Here is a 15719-nt window from a genome sequence, read left to right on the forward strand (position 1 = left end):
CAAGATTGAGAACAATTAGTTCTCAGATAATTTTATCTGATGTAACACATCATTAAAGAGAATGTATTCTGTCATTTGTCTTTGTTTTTGTATCTATTCTTTCTCAATCCAAACCCCAAGGAGAAGTGAACTGAAGTGTTTAATAGCAGTACTGAACTTAAGAACATAATATTTGAGGTTCTCTTCACAGCCTGTGAAGCATGGCCTTTGAGAATTCACAAACCCTCTGAACCAAATGGGTCTTGACCCTGTAGGGGTTTTCACAATGCTTCCATTGATAACCTAATGTCAACCACCAAAGTGAATGTGGTGGTGATGTCATTGCTGATACAGTTCCACCGAATCACACACTCTAGTGAGGATAAGAAAGCAAAGTTGCAACATTCCAGCAGAGGAAAGCATTGCAGTAGTGATAAAGAAACCAGAAAAGGCATTTTCTAGCTATGATTGGGGAGAAAACTGCTCAAATTATACTAAAACCTTGCAAAGAGAAGCAAAAATGTGACTGCATCTTTGGGGGAAGAGAATATTGCTTTTATATAAAGTAAAAATGCCAAGGAATGATGCTTCAAATTCTACCACATGAAAAAAAGAAAGCTCTTGTATCCTATTCATTCTACGATGCACAGATTGAAACCTGGGCTAGTCTCCTCCTCATCAGCAGTATAGTATAAGAAGAACACATAGCCCATGAAAGGTTCCCTAATTCAGAAGCAGGCCTTCTGTTCTGCACATCGGTCTAAAATACATTTCAGAGTCTCAGACAGGTAGGGAGATTTCCAGAAACACACATTTCTGTCTACAAGAATTTCTTCTTCTTTTGACCCTTCGATTTCTGAACACAGGGTGAGGCAGTCTGTAATAATTTAACCAGAAGTTGGCAGGAAATACCAAAAGCTCTAAGGAGCAGCAATTTCAGAGATGCCAGGGAGACCAGCACAGAAATGGTGCGACTCCCAAGAACAACGAGTATGTAGGGCCCCAGAATTCAGGACAACTCTTCTTAACGTGGCAATGGGCAGTCATCACACTGATACCCAGGGTGTGTAACATATCCAAAGACTTTTAAAATTCACTTATCCAACAGATGTCACTGTACTATTATAAAGAATACACAGTCCTTGCCCTCAAGATGTTAGTTTATAGCTGGGGAGTGTACAAGTAGACAGGCAGTTACAGCGTGAACTGAAATACGACCAGAGGAGGGGACCCAGGGGCAGAGAGAATAGGCACCTCCCTTAGGAATGTCGTCCGGAAGGAGATGAGGCCTAACCCATGGCTGGGCAGTAAGTTCAAGTTTGGTGAAGGAGGAAGAGGGCAGGAGTGCATTCCAGGCTGAGGCAGAACAGTCTGTACAAAAGCATAGAAGCAAAAGACACACGGTGACTTTGTCGGAAATGAAAGTAGTTCAGAACAGGAGGCGTGTAGAGGGCACCAGGGTAGTAGCAAGACAGAGAAGGTAGAGCCGTAGACAAGGACCAGTCCATGAAGTCTTTTTTTCCTGTCTTTTTTTTGTTGTTGTTCCTATATAGATTTTCTTGGCCTTGAAAGAACTGGATGTCTTAAAAATCTGACTTTCTGTTTGGTATGCATAGTTTACTTCCTTTAACATCAAAATAACTCACCAAAGTTATAGAGCTAATTGTGAGTTTTCATAAAGATCTTACCATTTCTCTCTAGTTCACCTGCTTCTCAATAATTTGCCACCTACAATAACAACAATAACAAACGATGACAGAGTTTTTTTTATCATGGCTGACTCTATAAACAGGTATGGCTGAGGTTGAGTAGAAAGTTTCCTTGTTCCAAAATATGCCACATCCCCACCCACCTCCAAATACTTGTTACAGAACCTGAAATTGTCATTAGAGAGTTATGATTTTTATTCTTCTAAAACTGTGTGCCAGGCAAATCCTTTTGAAAAATGTCTAGCTCTATATACCAATGCTGATCACACATATAACGTATGACCAGTTATTCCACAGAACCTATAGAAATGAGTATATATATATATGTTCACTAAAGGAAATGTATGTAAATGTTCATCACAGCACTATTTGGATAGCTCTAAACTGGACCACCTAAATGCCTAGCAACAGTAAAATGGGTATGTAAACTGTGGTATATTCATACAAAACATATTGTACAATAATGAGGAATAAACTACAATTGAAAGCAACAATTTGGATGACTCACAAACATTTTGAACAGAAAAAAATGTCAGATTGAAAAGAGTGTGGACTTCCGGTCAAGATGGCGGGTAGGTAAACGCGGTATCACGTCCTCCCACAACAACATCAAAGTTACAACTAAACTATAAAACAACCATCATTCAAAACCGCCTGAAATCAAGCTGAATGAAGTCCTACAGCTACGGAATTAAAGCAGCAGCCACATCCAGACTGGTAGGAGGGGCGGAGGGGACGGGCTGGTCCCACACCCACGTGTGGCGGATAAAAATCAGGAGGCTCCCGCGGCTGGGAAGGTCCTTCCTGAGGACTGAGGGGTCCCCGTCCCACACCAGGTGCCCCGTTCAGGGTTCCAGTGCCAGGAAGAGAATCCCCATAACTTCTGGCTGGAAAAACCAGCGGGAACTGAGGCTCAGGGAGGCTGACGCGGCTGGAGCCCCAGGCAGCTCCTTAAAGGGCCCGCGCACGGACTTATCGGACTCTCTCCCTCTAAGCTCGGAGGGGAGGCAGCTCGAGGGGCGCCAGAGACATACAGGGAAGAACTGAGCTCTTTGGCACTGGAGCGAGGGCTGGAGAGGAGGCTTTCTCCAGGACAAAGGTGCTGTCAGAGGCCTTTATTCCTTTGGTGAGCCCTTCCCTGGGGCAGCAGACAGTCTCCATATCTGGGACTCCAGCAACCTGGCTCACACTGGTAGCCCCGCCCTGCTGACTCCCTGAGGCCCCGCCCCACCCAACTTTCAAGCCCACCCAAGCTATTGCCACTTGCTTAACCATAGGATTGTCCTGTCTTGGATCCTGCTTCAGGTTTTTCCTAAATTCTTTCAAACGAGCAGCATCTGGTCTCAGCGAGCCCCATACCTCTCATTAAGTAATACACAGAAACAAACACAGGGAGGCAGCCAAAACGAGGAGACAAAGAAACAGGTCCCAAATGAAAGAACAGAACAAAACCCCAATAAAAGAACTAAGCAAAATGGAGATAAGCAACCTAACAGATACTGAGTTCAAAATACTGCTTATAAGGATGCTCAGTGAACTTAGTGAGAACCTCAGTGAACTTAGGGAGGGCCTCAAGAGCATAAGAAAGGACCAGTTAGAAATCATGGATACACAGTTAGAATTGAAGGAGGCATTAATTGAAATAAAGAATAATTTACACAGCTTCAATAATAGAGTATGTAAATCCAAGGAGCAAACCATCGATTTGGAATATAAGGAAGCAAAAAATGCCCAATCAGAACAGCAAAAAGAAAAAAGAATCCAGAAAAATGAGGATAGTGTAAGGAGCCTCTGGGACAACTTCAAGCGTGCCAACATTCGCATCTTGGGGTGCCAGAAGGAGAGCGAGAACAAGAAATCGAAAACCTGTTTGAGACAATAATGGCAGAAAACTTTCCTAACTTGGTGAAGGAAACAGACATACAAGTCCAGGAAGCACAGAGCGTCCCAAACAAGATGAACCCCAAGAGGCCCACACCAAGACACATCATCATCAAAATGCAAAAGGTCAAGACAAAGAGAGAATCTTAAAAGCAGCAAGAGAAAGGCAGCTAGTTACCTACAAGGGAGTTCCCATAAGGCTGTCAGCTGATTTCTCAAAAGAAACTTTGCAGGCCAGAAGGGAGTGGCAAGAAATATTCAGAGTGATGAAAAGCAAGAACCTACAACCAAAATTACTGTATCCTGCAAAGCTGTCATTTAGAATCGATGGACATACAAAAACTTTCCCAGACAAGAAAAAGTTAAAGGAGTTCATCACTACCAAACCGTTATTATATGAAATGATGAAGGGTCTTTTTGAAGAAAAAGATGAAATGTATGAACAAACAAAATGGCAATGAATACATATCTATCAACAATGGAATCTACAAACAAAATGAACAGGTAGAACAGAAACATTCTCATAGATACAGAAAACATTTTGTTGGTTGCCAGTTGGGAGGGGGGTTGGGGGAATGGGTGAAAAAGGTGAAGGGATTAAGAAGCACAAATTCATTGCTAGACTGACAAACCTCAAAGGGAAAGGGGTTGGTGGGGGGGGGGGGGCGGAGAAATAAACCAAAGAACTTATATGCATAACCAATGGACACAGACAATAGTGTGGGAAAAGGTGGGAGGGGGGCAGGAGTGGGGAGGAGGGGGTCAATGGGGGAAAAATGTGGAACATCTGTAGTACATTTTACATCCAACAATAAAGATTTTTAAAAAAAGAAAGAAAGAAAAGAAAAGAGTGTGCATAAGATGATTCCTTTATTTATTTATTTATTTATTTATTTATTTATTTATTTATTTTTTAGTTTCAAAAACAAACAAAATAATGTGTGGTATTAGAAATCAGGATATTGGAATCATTTCAAATGTATACATTTATCAAATTTAAAAGAAAACAACAGAACAGGATATCGGTTATTCTTACGGTGGGTGATTGGAAGAGGGCACAAGGACATCTAGGGTGCTTGATAAATAGCCTGTTTCTTCATCTGCGTGTTGATTACAGATATATTCACTTTGTGAACACTTGTTGAGCTGTACACTTATGATTTTGAACTACTCTATGTGTCTATTATATGTGAAAATGCCATTTTGTTCTTACATATGGCAACAGTGAGAAAATGCTTTCTTTAAAAATATATCCCATTTATACCTTACACCATATATGAAAGTTAACTCAAAATGGATTAAAGATCTAAATGTGAGAGCTAAAACAAAAACTTTTACAAGAATACAGGAGAGAGATCTTGATGACACTGGGTTATCAATGATCTCTTGGATACAATCACAGAAGCATAGTCAACAAAAGAAAACATAAATTATCCTTCATCAAAATTTTTTAAATGTGCATCAAAGGACATTATGAAGAGAGTGAAAAGACAATCCATAGAATAGGAGAAAAAGTTTTCAAATCATATATCTGATAAAGGATGAACATACAAAATATATAAAGAACTATATATAATCCAAAACCAAAAAACCGAACAACCACATTTTATAGAACTAGAATATCCATTTCTCCAAAGAAGATATTAAAATAGCCAATAAGCACATGAGAAAATGCTCAACATCATTAGTCATTAGGGAAATATAAAGCAAAACCACAATAAGATACCATTTAATACCTATTAGGATGGCTATCATTTTAAAAAATGGAATATAACAAGTGTTGGTGAAAATGTGAAAAAATTGGAACACCCTGGCATTAATAGTAGAAATGTAAAATAGTTCAGTCACTGTGGGAAAAAATTTAGTGGTTTTTAAAAAATTAAATATAAAATCACCATATGATACAGCATTTCCACTCCTAGATATATACCCAAAAGAACTGAAAACCAGAACTCAAAAAAGTTGGATTAATGTTCATAGTAGCATTATGTACAATAACCAAAAGATGAAAATAACCTAAATGTCCATCAATGGATGAATAGATAAAAAAATTAGTATATCATACAATGGAATATTACCAAGCCGTAAAAAAGAATAAAATTCTGATAGAATGTCACAACATAGATAAACTTTAAAACATTATCCTAAGTGAAACAAGTCAGACACAAAAGGACAAACATGATATAATTTCACCTATACAAAGAACCTAGAATATGCAGCTTCAAGAGACAGAGAATATAATAGAGGTTACCAGGGCTGTGAGGAGGAAGGAAATCATGTGTTGTTATTTAATGAGCGCAGAGTTCCCTTAGGGATGATGAATAGTTGTAGAAATGGCTGTGAGTATGTTTAATGCCACTGAGTTGTACACTTAAATATGGTTACAATGATAAATTTTATATTATGCATATTTTCCTACAAAAAAAATTGTACCACTTAGAATAGAAACAAAAAATTATAAATTACCTAAGAGTAAATCTAAGAAAAAGATATACAAGACCTTCATAGAAAAAAGACCTTCATATAAAATCAATTGAAGATGAAATAAGAGCTAAATAAATAGAAAGATGTATCATATCCCTGGTTAGGGATACTCAGTGGTAGAAAGATACCCTTTTTTCCTAAATTAATCTGTAGATTCAATGTGAATACCATTAACATTCAAACAAGTTTTTTTCTTTGTTTTGTCATTGAACTTGACACATTGATGCTGATGTTTAATTGGGAGAGTAAATGGACAGTCAAGAACAGATGAAGCTCTGTGGAAGAAGAACTCACAGACAGAAAGACTCAGGCTGAACATTAGGATTTATTACAAAGCCACAGAAACTCAGACAGGAATTCACACAAGAATGGACAAGTAGACAAACAGCTAATGGTACATTATTGGTATAATGACTATCAATACGGCTCATACCCTCACCTCACCTTTCAGTTCTCTGCTCAGACACCCTCTTGGTAGCCAAGACTCCTACCTAGAACAGTGTCTGCTCTTCCCACCGCTCTGCTAGTCCTCTTCTCTCTTTCAGTTTCTCCATAGCAACATAAAGCCTTTTGACATATCACAGATTTTACTTGTGTATCTTTTTATCATCTGTCTGCCCACCATGGTGCAAACGACACAAAGGCAGGTATTTCTTCTTGTTCCTGGCTGTCTCCAGAGTTCAGAATGCTACCTGTCATATAGTAGGTTTTTACTATTTTTCGTGTAATTGGGTACAACAGTTTAGAATACTAAGAAACAGACTCACACATGTAAGGACATCTACTATGTGATTAAGTTGGCGATGCAGGTGAGCAGGGAAAGGATGCAGTCGTCGATGTTTTCCAGCTTCTCCTACTCCTAGATTTGCCTAGCATTGAAAGAGTTCGGTTTCTACAAATCACATTTCTTTTCATCTCTTATCCTGTAGATGATTCCCTGAATGTCAAAAATACACAACGTTGTGGGACAATTAGTTATCCATATGGATAACTATTTTAAAATAGGCCCCTTTGTTACATCATACCGAAAAATTCATTCCAAATGAATGAAGGACTTAGAAGTGAAAGTGAAAACTTTAGAACTTAAAAAAATTGGAATTATTTTAAAATTCCAAATAAGAAAATATTTTTCAAACAAGAGAGAACAAGTACAATTTATAAAGGAGCTGAGGAATACTTTTGACCATATTGGTATTAAAACATCTATTCATAATACATACGATTAAAAAAGGAAAATTCAAGTCACAAACTGGCAGAAAACGTTTACAAACATCTAACCAACAGAGGCCCAGAATCTAGAATATTTACATAAAATCTTTAATCAATAGAAAAAGAATAAGAATGCAGTAGGAAAGTGGGCAAAATCACAAATAAGTAACTTTGTTAGAAAATCAAAGACATGCAAATTAAAACCACAAGGAAATGCCATATTTTACTCTTCAGTTTGCCAAAATTTTTTAAACTTGGAAAATATCAAGTCTTGGCAAGTTTAGAGCAACAGAGCTCTCCCATTGCTCATGAATGAGTAATTTGTACAATGATTTTGGGAGAAATACCTTCTGGCCCAACAATTTCATTTTTAGGTCTATGACTTAAAAACTATTGTACACATGCATCTGGAAACATGGACAAGAATCTACAAAGAACTTTTGCCCACAACAACAAAATGCTGAAAACAACTGAAATATACGTATATCATAGAATAGAAAAATAAGTTTTACTAGAGTCACACAATGGAAACTCTACCACGGTGCACAGGGAGGACCCACACCTCGTGTGTCTGCATAGGCAGACCTAGAAACAATTCAGAGTGAAGGAAGCAAACTGCAGAAGAGAGCATGTGAATCCGATTATATGACATTCTAGTCCAGGCACACTTCAGTAGTAATTTCTCTAGAGAGGTAACAAGTGATCAAGAAATGCAATGAATCTTAAAAGAAAACCGATTGCGTTCCCAGAGCAGTGGAATTGTTACCCCTAGCTGAGGGAAGCAGTCTGGCCATAAAGCTAAGGGCTGGTCTATTTTTTTTTTGTTGTTTAGGGATTTTTAAAAATTCTTAAATTTCCTTCCCTTGGAAAAATTTCTCTCTGTGAAATACCAACACAAAACAAAACAAAAACAAACAAACACACGGTTTGATTTCTGAGATTCCTGAGGGTTTGGGGAGGTACCTTCCATAGTGTGGCGTGCTCCACACTCCTCACAGTGCAGCTTTTCAAACACAGCAGGTGCTGTTTTTCCTTCCCATTGGAGGGTCTCAATTAACTCGTGGTCCTGGTGTGTTCAAAGTCCAAAATGACTTTGCTCCCCCTGCAAGTTGTAATTGCGTAATAGTTGCTTGTAAAGGAAATTGATGTGATCATGTCTGGCTAGCAGGAAATTGAGCAGATAAGTGGTCAGAGCGTTACGCGAAAGCTTTAATGGACCAGCAGCTGGACCCCTCTCTGTGCGTCACCACCCTCCATTTTTCTCCACGGGCTTTGAATTTTGTCTTAGTACCGTTTTCCTGCCACCATCATACAATATTTTAATTATTTTTAAATCTTTTAATTATTAAAAAATATCAGTATAATTATTACAAACGCCTTAGCAAAGAAAGGTTTTACAAAGCTTCAAGTGTGGTGGTGCTGAATAAGTAGAGCAAGGAGTTTTCAAACAACAGCAGCAACAACCAAAGCCCTTTAAAAAATGTTTTATTAGGATTAATAAATCTGTAACCACAGGACAAATTTATAGCCATTAATTCTTGTAGAATGATGTGTTGTTTCCCCTTTCTGTACTTGAAAAGAAAACAATTTCAGCGCATAAAAGCATTAGAGTCATTGTTGAAGTTCCATAAAACCCAGGGAGCACCATTTTCATATCTTTAAGTCCCATAAAATTCCACTGGATCGTTTGTACTGAGAGGAACGTGAATGCACGTAAATCACTATCGCATTCTACTGCGTCAAACCTCGGATACAGATAATCCAGCTTCGCATATACTTGGTATGTATAGGTTGGGAATTTAGGTTTCTCTTTTGTACATAGAAAGAAAATGGTTCACAGGTCTTCGGGAAGGTGAACTCCACAAAACTCGACCTGGACTTCTCATCGCCACAGTCTAGATGTGAATTCTTGAATAAGTAATTTTACTTTTTCTGATATGCCGTTTCCTCATCTAAATTCCCTCTTATGTTGCTTCCATTCTAAAATTTCACATTTTGTCTTTACTCTTTACTAAAAGACATGTTATATTAAGCATGTAACATGGTATTTGTGGGCGCTGCGGGGAGGTTGTAGTACCATGCATCATTCCAGGGTTCACCCCGGCCACGCTAACACCAGCATCTTGGATAGAGTATGTGCTCCGCAACCATTTTATTTTATTTTTTTTTTATCCTCACCCAAGGATATTTTTCCATTTTTTGTACAGATAGAGTAGGAGGGAGAGAGAGGAAAGGAGAGAGAGTGAGAAACATCGACGTGAAGGGACACATCGAGTGGCTGCCACCCGCACGACCAACCAGGGCCGGGTTCAAACTGCAACCGAAGTACATGCCCTTAGCGGGAACCGAACCCGGGTCTCTCCGGACCGCAGGCCGACGCTCTAACCGCTGAGCCAAACTGGCCAGGGCGCTCCGCAACCATTTTAAATAAATGCGTGAACGAATAGCTTCAACTCAGTGACACTAACCAGAGCTTGTAATTAGACTAAAAATTTTTCTTTCATTAAAATATTATAGCAGATTCTGTGTAAGAATTTTTAATCATCTGACTTTCCTAGGGGAATTTTTAAAACTCCTTATCTATCCAACTTGGCACACTCCTAGACTAGCATTCTAAAGAATGAGTTTTAAAACAGTTGAAAGAAATTGATTAGAGCACAAGTATTTACTTTCCTCATTAGCATTTTGTCGGCCAATCAACATGCCTTCTACCCACTCACTAAACAATCTTGGGCATGTTAATTCTCCATTTCGGGTCTCTGGCTCTTTGAAAAATGGGAATAACCATGTTGACCTGTTTTGAGGAGGAAACAGCTAATAGAGACATAAAGATAAAATTCATCAGTAAGCCTGTGGATGGCTAACTTCTAATATCAATCAGTGAGAGATATTTATGTGGTTGCTTCCTTTGGAGAAAACTTCTGTAAATGAAACAGTACCCATGAAGAAATACGGGTTTTTTCCTTGCACGGTTCCCAAGTTTGTTTGTTTGTCTTTGGGTTGTTGTTTGTTGTGGATTTTCCCCCCTTCTATCTTTCTTAAGGAGTTTGGAAATAAGATGAGTATCCTTGTGGGGTATCTGCTGAGTATGTACCCTTCAAGGTCAAGACATTTTTCATGATTCATCAAAGTAAATAATGAAGAGGTGAGCAAATGTAAAGTTCACAGGATGGTTCTTTGTGGAAAAAAATTTAGGGCTAATTTACTTTTTTGTGAGTCAGTGGAGACAGAATAGTTCTAGACATTTATTGCTAAATGTTAGACTAGACACTTTATAGGCATGATTGAAAAGTTATGAAAATATTACATCAAAAGTGCCTCATCATTATAAATATCATATCTAGTTTTAATAGACACGAGTCATAAAACTAGACCACTTCCCCATCCCTAGAGGTTTTACTGACCATGGTAATTAATGTTAACATCTGTTAAGGTCCCTTGCCTTGTGAAATAATAAATTATCAAATAGCAGGACCATAAAAGAGTGACGATTGTCTGTACATGGTTCACCATATGGCCCAATTCAGCGCTAATATAGGGAAAGCCACGAGCTTAGTCAACAATAGGCATATTATTGCCTGTGTTCACAAGAGTGCATTTCTACAAGTAGTGGAAGTACAAAGTCATATAATGATAAATGTTGGCCTTGCAAAGATGAAGCTAACATCATTTGCTATTTACCACAATGGAACTTAAATCTTTTCAAATTAAACTCGTGATGGATTTTAATCACTTGGTTAATGTTGGTAAATGATTATGCCTCAAGACATTACGATAACGATCATTATTAGCAAGACTCTGTTTCTACAATGTTTTTAATGTTTAAAATTAATCTAGAAGTCAAGATCCATTAAATCATTATTCCTGAAGCAGAATTTAAAAGATTCACATAATTCACGTCGCTGCATTTTAAAAACAAAAGCTAAAAAGGCAATGGGGAAAATGCACAAGAAAATCAAGCTATTAACTACAGCGCCACCAAGTGACCAACCTCAAAATTCCATGTAGAAGCAAAAAGGCAATTACACCAAGGAAAATTGCGATATGCAGAAAAGAGACCACAGTAAGAACCTCAGATGGATGCTGTGTATTGACCCATAATGGGTCTCAGAACTCTAAGAGGTCAACTTCCTAGAATTACAAGGTTCAGAACGCTGGGAATCGCAGGAATCAGCGGTGGGTTGCCAGAGAACCTACAATTTGCAGAATTTGAGTCACAGTTGGAGATTAGCCCTTTAAACAGCAGCTACATTTTTAAATGTAAAACAAAAAAAAAGAATGAAAAAAGAAATGTTCGCTTGAGCGATATGAAAGAGTTGACCATAACACATGACATGATGTCATCTTCCAGCACAAAGAATAAAATGTGAACACAAGAGAAAATTATACTATAAAACTTTTATGTCACATTTCCTATAATCTGAGAAATCTATTATTCGAAGTGTCAGGCTTCACGACTATTAAATGTTGAAATCAGACTAGATGATTTTGAAGTTACTTACCAAGCCAGAAATCTCGTGGCAAGAATCACTTTAAGGCACGTGGTTCAACAAATTTTACGCAAAAACATATATGTACATGTTTCTATAGGATGCAATTTTACTGTAATAGTCTAAGTGACAACACATCTAAATTGAATAAAAAGAGAAACATCTTATAAATCCAGAAGAAAATAACTTAGAAATCATTCTTACCAGCAACGTTTAAGACTTTTATTTATTCACCCACTTATCACGTGTGTCTTGGTTTCCAACAATATGCCAGGCATGTTCTAGGGATAACGACGTATCATAGAAACTATTCTTCAAGATAGGAAGGTATTGTTGATAAAAGAAACTCAAAACTAATTACACAAAGGAGATGTGGGTTATTGAAAAATTAGATTAGTTCTAAGGAATATGTAAAATCAGTCTATAGACTAAAGTTAAAGTCTCCGACTCCACCCTATGAGCTGTTCCTGGAATCGCTGTTTTTATTCTTAAGCCAAGAATCATAAACTGAAAACCAACCAACCAACAAACAAAAATGACTAAGCGAATGACGAGTTTGAATGACTAATGGGAGAAACTTAAGAGGAGCTAAATATAAACCATCGCACTATATAGACTGACAAAACCAGGCCTAAAAATAGAAAGTGATGAGAGGCCGGGTATTGTTTTCCATTGCACAAAGAGATAACCCTGGGAGTGAGCAGTTAGAAGGAATTAGGAAAAGGAAACTTCAGACAGTATCAGGAAAAAAGCTTCCTGTCAGAGAAAATCATCAGCTTAATAATATCACTTGGGGAAAATGTGTTAACGTTCCACTTGGGCAGTGGTTCTCAACCTTCCTAATGCTGAGACCCTTCAATACGGTTCCTCATGTTGTATGTGGGCCTATCTGCATGTGGGCGGACCCGCCTGGAGACGGAGCGGTGTCTCTGTTCCTGAGACCATCAGAAATATGTGTCTTCCAATGGTCGTAGGTGACCCCTGTGAAAGGGTCGTTTGACCCCTAAAGGGGCCGCGACCCACAGGTTGAGAACCGCTGCACTTGGGGATCTGTTGGAAGCCCACTGCCCGGAGCGCTGGGGCATGTTTGCTGGCATCCCAGCGGGACAGCGGGCGAGTGATGCCTCTCAGACCCTCCTTCACACTCTGCAGATGCTAAGGACTGGAATGGAACATCATGAAGTGGGAGGGGCCGAGGAAAGCAAATGTTTCTTAGCATAATATGAAAATGGTTTATGTTTTTAAAAATGACAAACTACCCAATTAAACCACTTTTTCCTTTCCAAGGTTTTTCTCCAGTTGGTTTGAATAAAGAGAATGAACAGGCCCAACACTCTTTCTCTGAGGAGACCACTGGATTCCAGCCCTTAATGCCACTGACTAGACATGATATAGGAAATGTTATTTAAAAGAAGAAGTCAGCACCTGCCATACATAACAATTCAAATTTCTGATTCTACCTCCTATCCTGAAATAGGAAAATCAGACAGAAAACATCACCAGGCCAACACACGTTAGTTCTAGAGAGTTCAGTCTGTCTGATTTCCCCTGACTTGTCAATATCCTCACGTTCCATTACAATGACCTCTAGGGAATCTGAATGTCTCTTGATCTTGCTGGACAGGACAAACTCTCACTCAGCCCACACTTGCCTCTAATCTGACCATGCCAGTGAGGCACAGACATTGTCTTCAGCTGCCTTTTTAGAAGGGCAGGAAACATAACCAAGCTCTGTTGTCTCAGCACCTGCCCTTTGGGTTCTGTGACTAGACACCTTTGCCTGGCTTCCATTCCCAGCGTGGGGATTAGAGTCCAGTGGTGTTATCCTCATCACTTCTGCTTTGTGGTTTGGACCTTGGCTCTTTTAGTTACTTATGTGACTCCTGACTTGAACCATCTACCGTGTTTCTAGAATGACGACTGTACTGGTTTTGGTTTCCCAGTATTTCCCCGTCTCCTAGACCTAGGCTATGATCCTGATGTTGACTCACAGAACTTCATCCTAATCTTTGCTTTGATTTATGGGGTCATTTAAAAAAATTGTTGCAGGCTTTATCTGCTCAGCTCTGCTGGGACAGAAACTCCTTCTAGTTTGCAGACCTGTGCCTAAGTATTTGTCATGTAAAAACAAACCCATTTTCCTTTTGTCAAACCATGTGTAAAAGAATCAACAGTGATATCTCTGCTAAAGTAATAGAATATAGTTTAAATTATTATTTAAGCCATAAGCTATTAGTTATTATTAGTCCCTTTTACAGGTGAAGGGATTATTTTATTTTATTTTTTTACTATTTATATTTTTTGTGTGTGCAAAGATTGAGGTAGTGGGATTGTTTTAATTTGTTTGTTTTAATATGAGTGGTTAGAAATGTAGGTTAGAATAATCATATAACTGATGTATCCATTTGGTTTACTAGAGCACTACCTACCATAACTTAGTATGTATACTCTATAATTTTCTTGCATAAGTAAATTATCGTTATTTCTTTTAAGTACTGCTGGCATTCACAATTTTTTTTTTGCCTTCGTAACTTAGAAATTCTGATCAACAGACAGGTAAATTGATAGTCTTTCTTGATGAGTTATAATTAAAGTACCAAACGCTTATTTATGTCAGGAAATAGATCGCCTGAAAATACCTATGCATGTGCCTCAAGTGCACTCGCGTGATTTCAGTAGCAGGAAGTACTTACAACAGAAAATCACAGTTCTAAACCAGGATGGAGTACAAATGCTGTAGCTCCAACACTTGGTAAAACTATGCCACAACTTGCAGAAATTCTCTGGTCTACAGAAACATCCTCTCATCGCTCCCTTGTTCCCAGCTACTTCCAGAGAGCAAGTTGACAAGGACAGTCTCAGTTAACCTGACTGCCTAATTTCTGCTTTAATTGTTAGAGCATATGCCTGGGGTACCAAAGATATAATTACTTTTCTACCCATGCATGCTCCCCCCGCCCATACATTTGTGACATGGGCTTCCAGGTACGTGGGTTTTGGAATCCTATCTAATCCAGCAATTTCGTGCTTCTGTAGTTCAGCGTGAGCAATATCATTTTGAAAGGCTTCTCAAGATCGTAACTCAACTTGATCATTTGGAATTTCATGAAACCAAAAAGAAAACTTCTTGGCTTTCATTCATCATGCTATACTTTTGTATTATTATTATTATTATTATTATTATTATTAAGCAATAAGAAATCTTGAGAAATAAAAAAAAAATTTTAAATATCAGATCCTAAACTTAAATTTCAGAATCTTAGACATCTTAGTAATTAGGTTTTAATAATACCTAGTTTTGTTAATAATATCAGGTTAAATTACATATAATTACCATTTTTATAGATTAACAGTGTCAAATTCTGGTATCTTCAGAAGTTTAACTACATAAAATCAAAGCATAATAATAAATTTCATTGAACTAGACATTCTTTTAGACACGTATTTGTATTGTATTAGGGCTTCACAAAACCCTGCAAGATAGGCAGTAGTAGTATTCCCTTTATAGAGGAGGAAATTATATAATTTGACAAAGTTGACATTACTATTAGGCTTTGGTTTAAACCTATGTTCCTGTCACTGTGCTGTGCTGCTTTCTTAGATCATGTCAGAGGTGATCTTTCCACTCGTCCCTACGTAGTCATTTATTCTCTCTAAAATGCTCTTAAAAATTAGTCAAGTAGTCTCTTGTTAGACACACCAATGTTTAACTTTAGATGCAACCCCATCCAATTTTGTATAGCTTTGTTATAAAACGTTTATTTCTATTGAGTAAAAATTTGTCTCCCCATGATTTCTACTCTTTTTTCCTGTTTCTGCACTCTAAGACAACCCAGAAGAGGTCTATCTGTTAGTGCAAACAGCAGTCTTTGAAATACACGGAGGTAACTGTGTATTGCCATGCTTCAACATCCCTAATTCTCTAAAACATCCCTGCATCACAGAAATTGTTGCTTGCCCAATCATG

At 38.1% G+C, this 15719-nt stretch overlaps 1 long non-coding RNA gene across 1 annotated transcript in view; it reads right to left on the bottom strand.

Annotated features, from left to right (window-relative positions):
• Positions 1 to 12213, bottom strand: part of LOC118625471 — a 45201-nt gene extending 32988 nt beyond the window's left edge. The window contains exon 1 of the long non-coding RNA XR_004958680.1: positions 11957 to 12213. This is a non-coding gene — a long non-coding RNA (uncharacterized LOC118625471). The remainder of the gene's footprint in view (positions 1 to 11956) is intronic.
• Between the last annotated feature and the right edge of the window lie 3506 nt (positions 12214 to 15719).

The sequence above is a fragment of the Molossus molossus genome, unplaced genomic scaffold, assembly GCF_014108415.1.
Source record: "Molossus molossus isolate mMolMol1 unplaced genomic scaffold, mMolMol1.p scaffold_m16_p_11, whole genome shotgun sequence".
Taxonomy (NCBI): domain Eukaryota; kingdom Metazoa; phylum Chordata; class Mammalia; order Chiroptera; family Molossidae; genus Molossus; species Molossus molossus.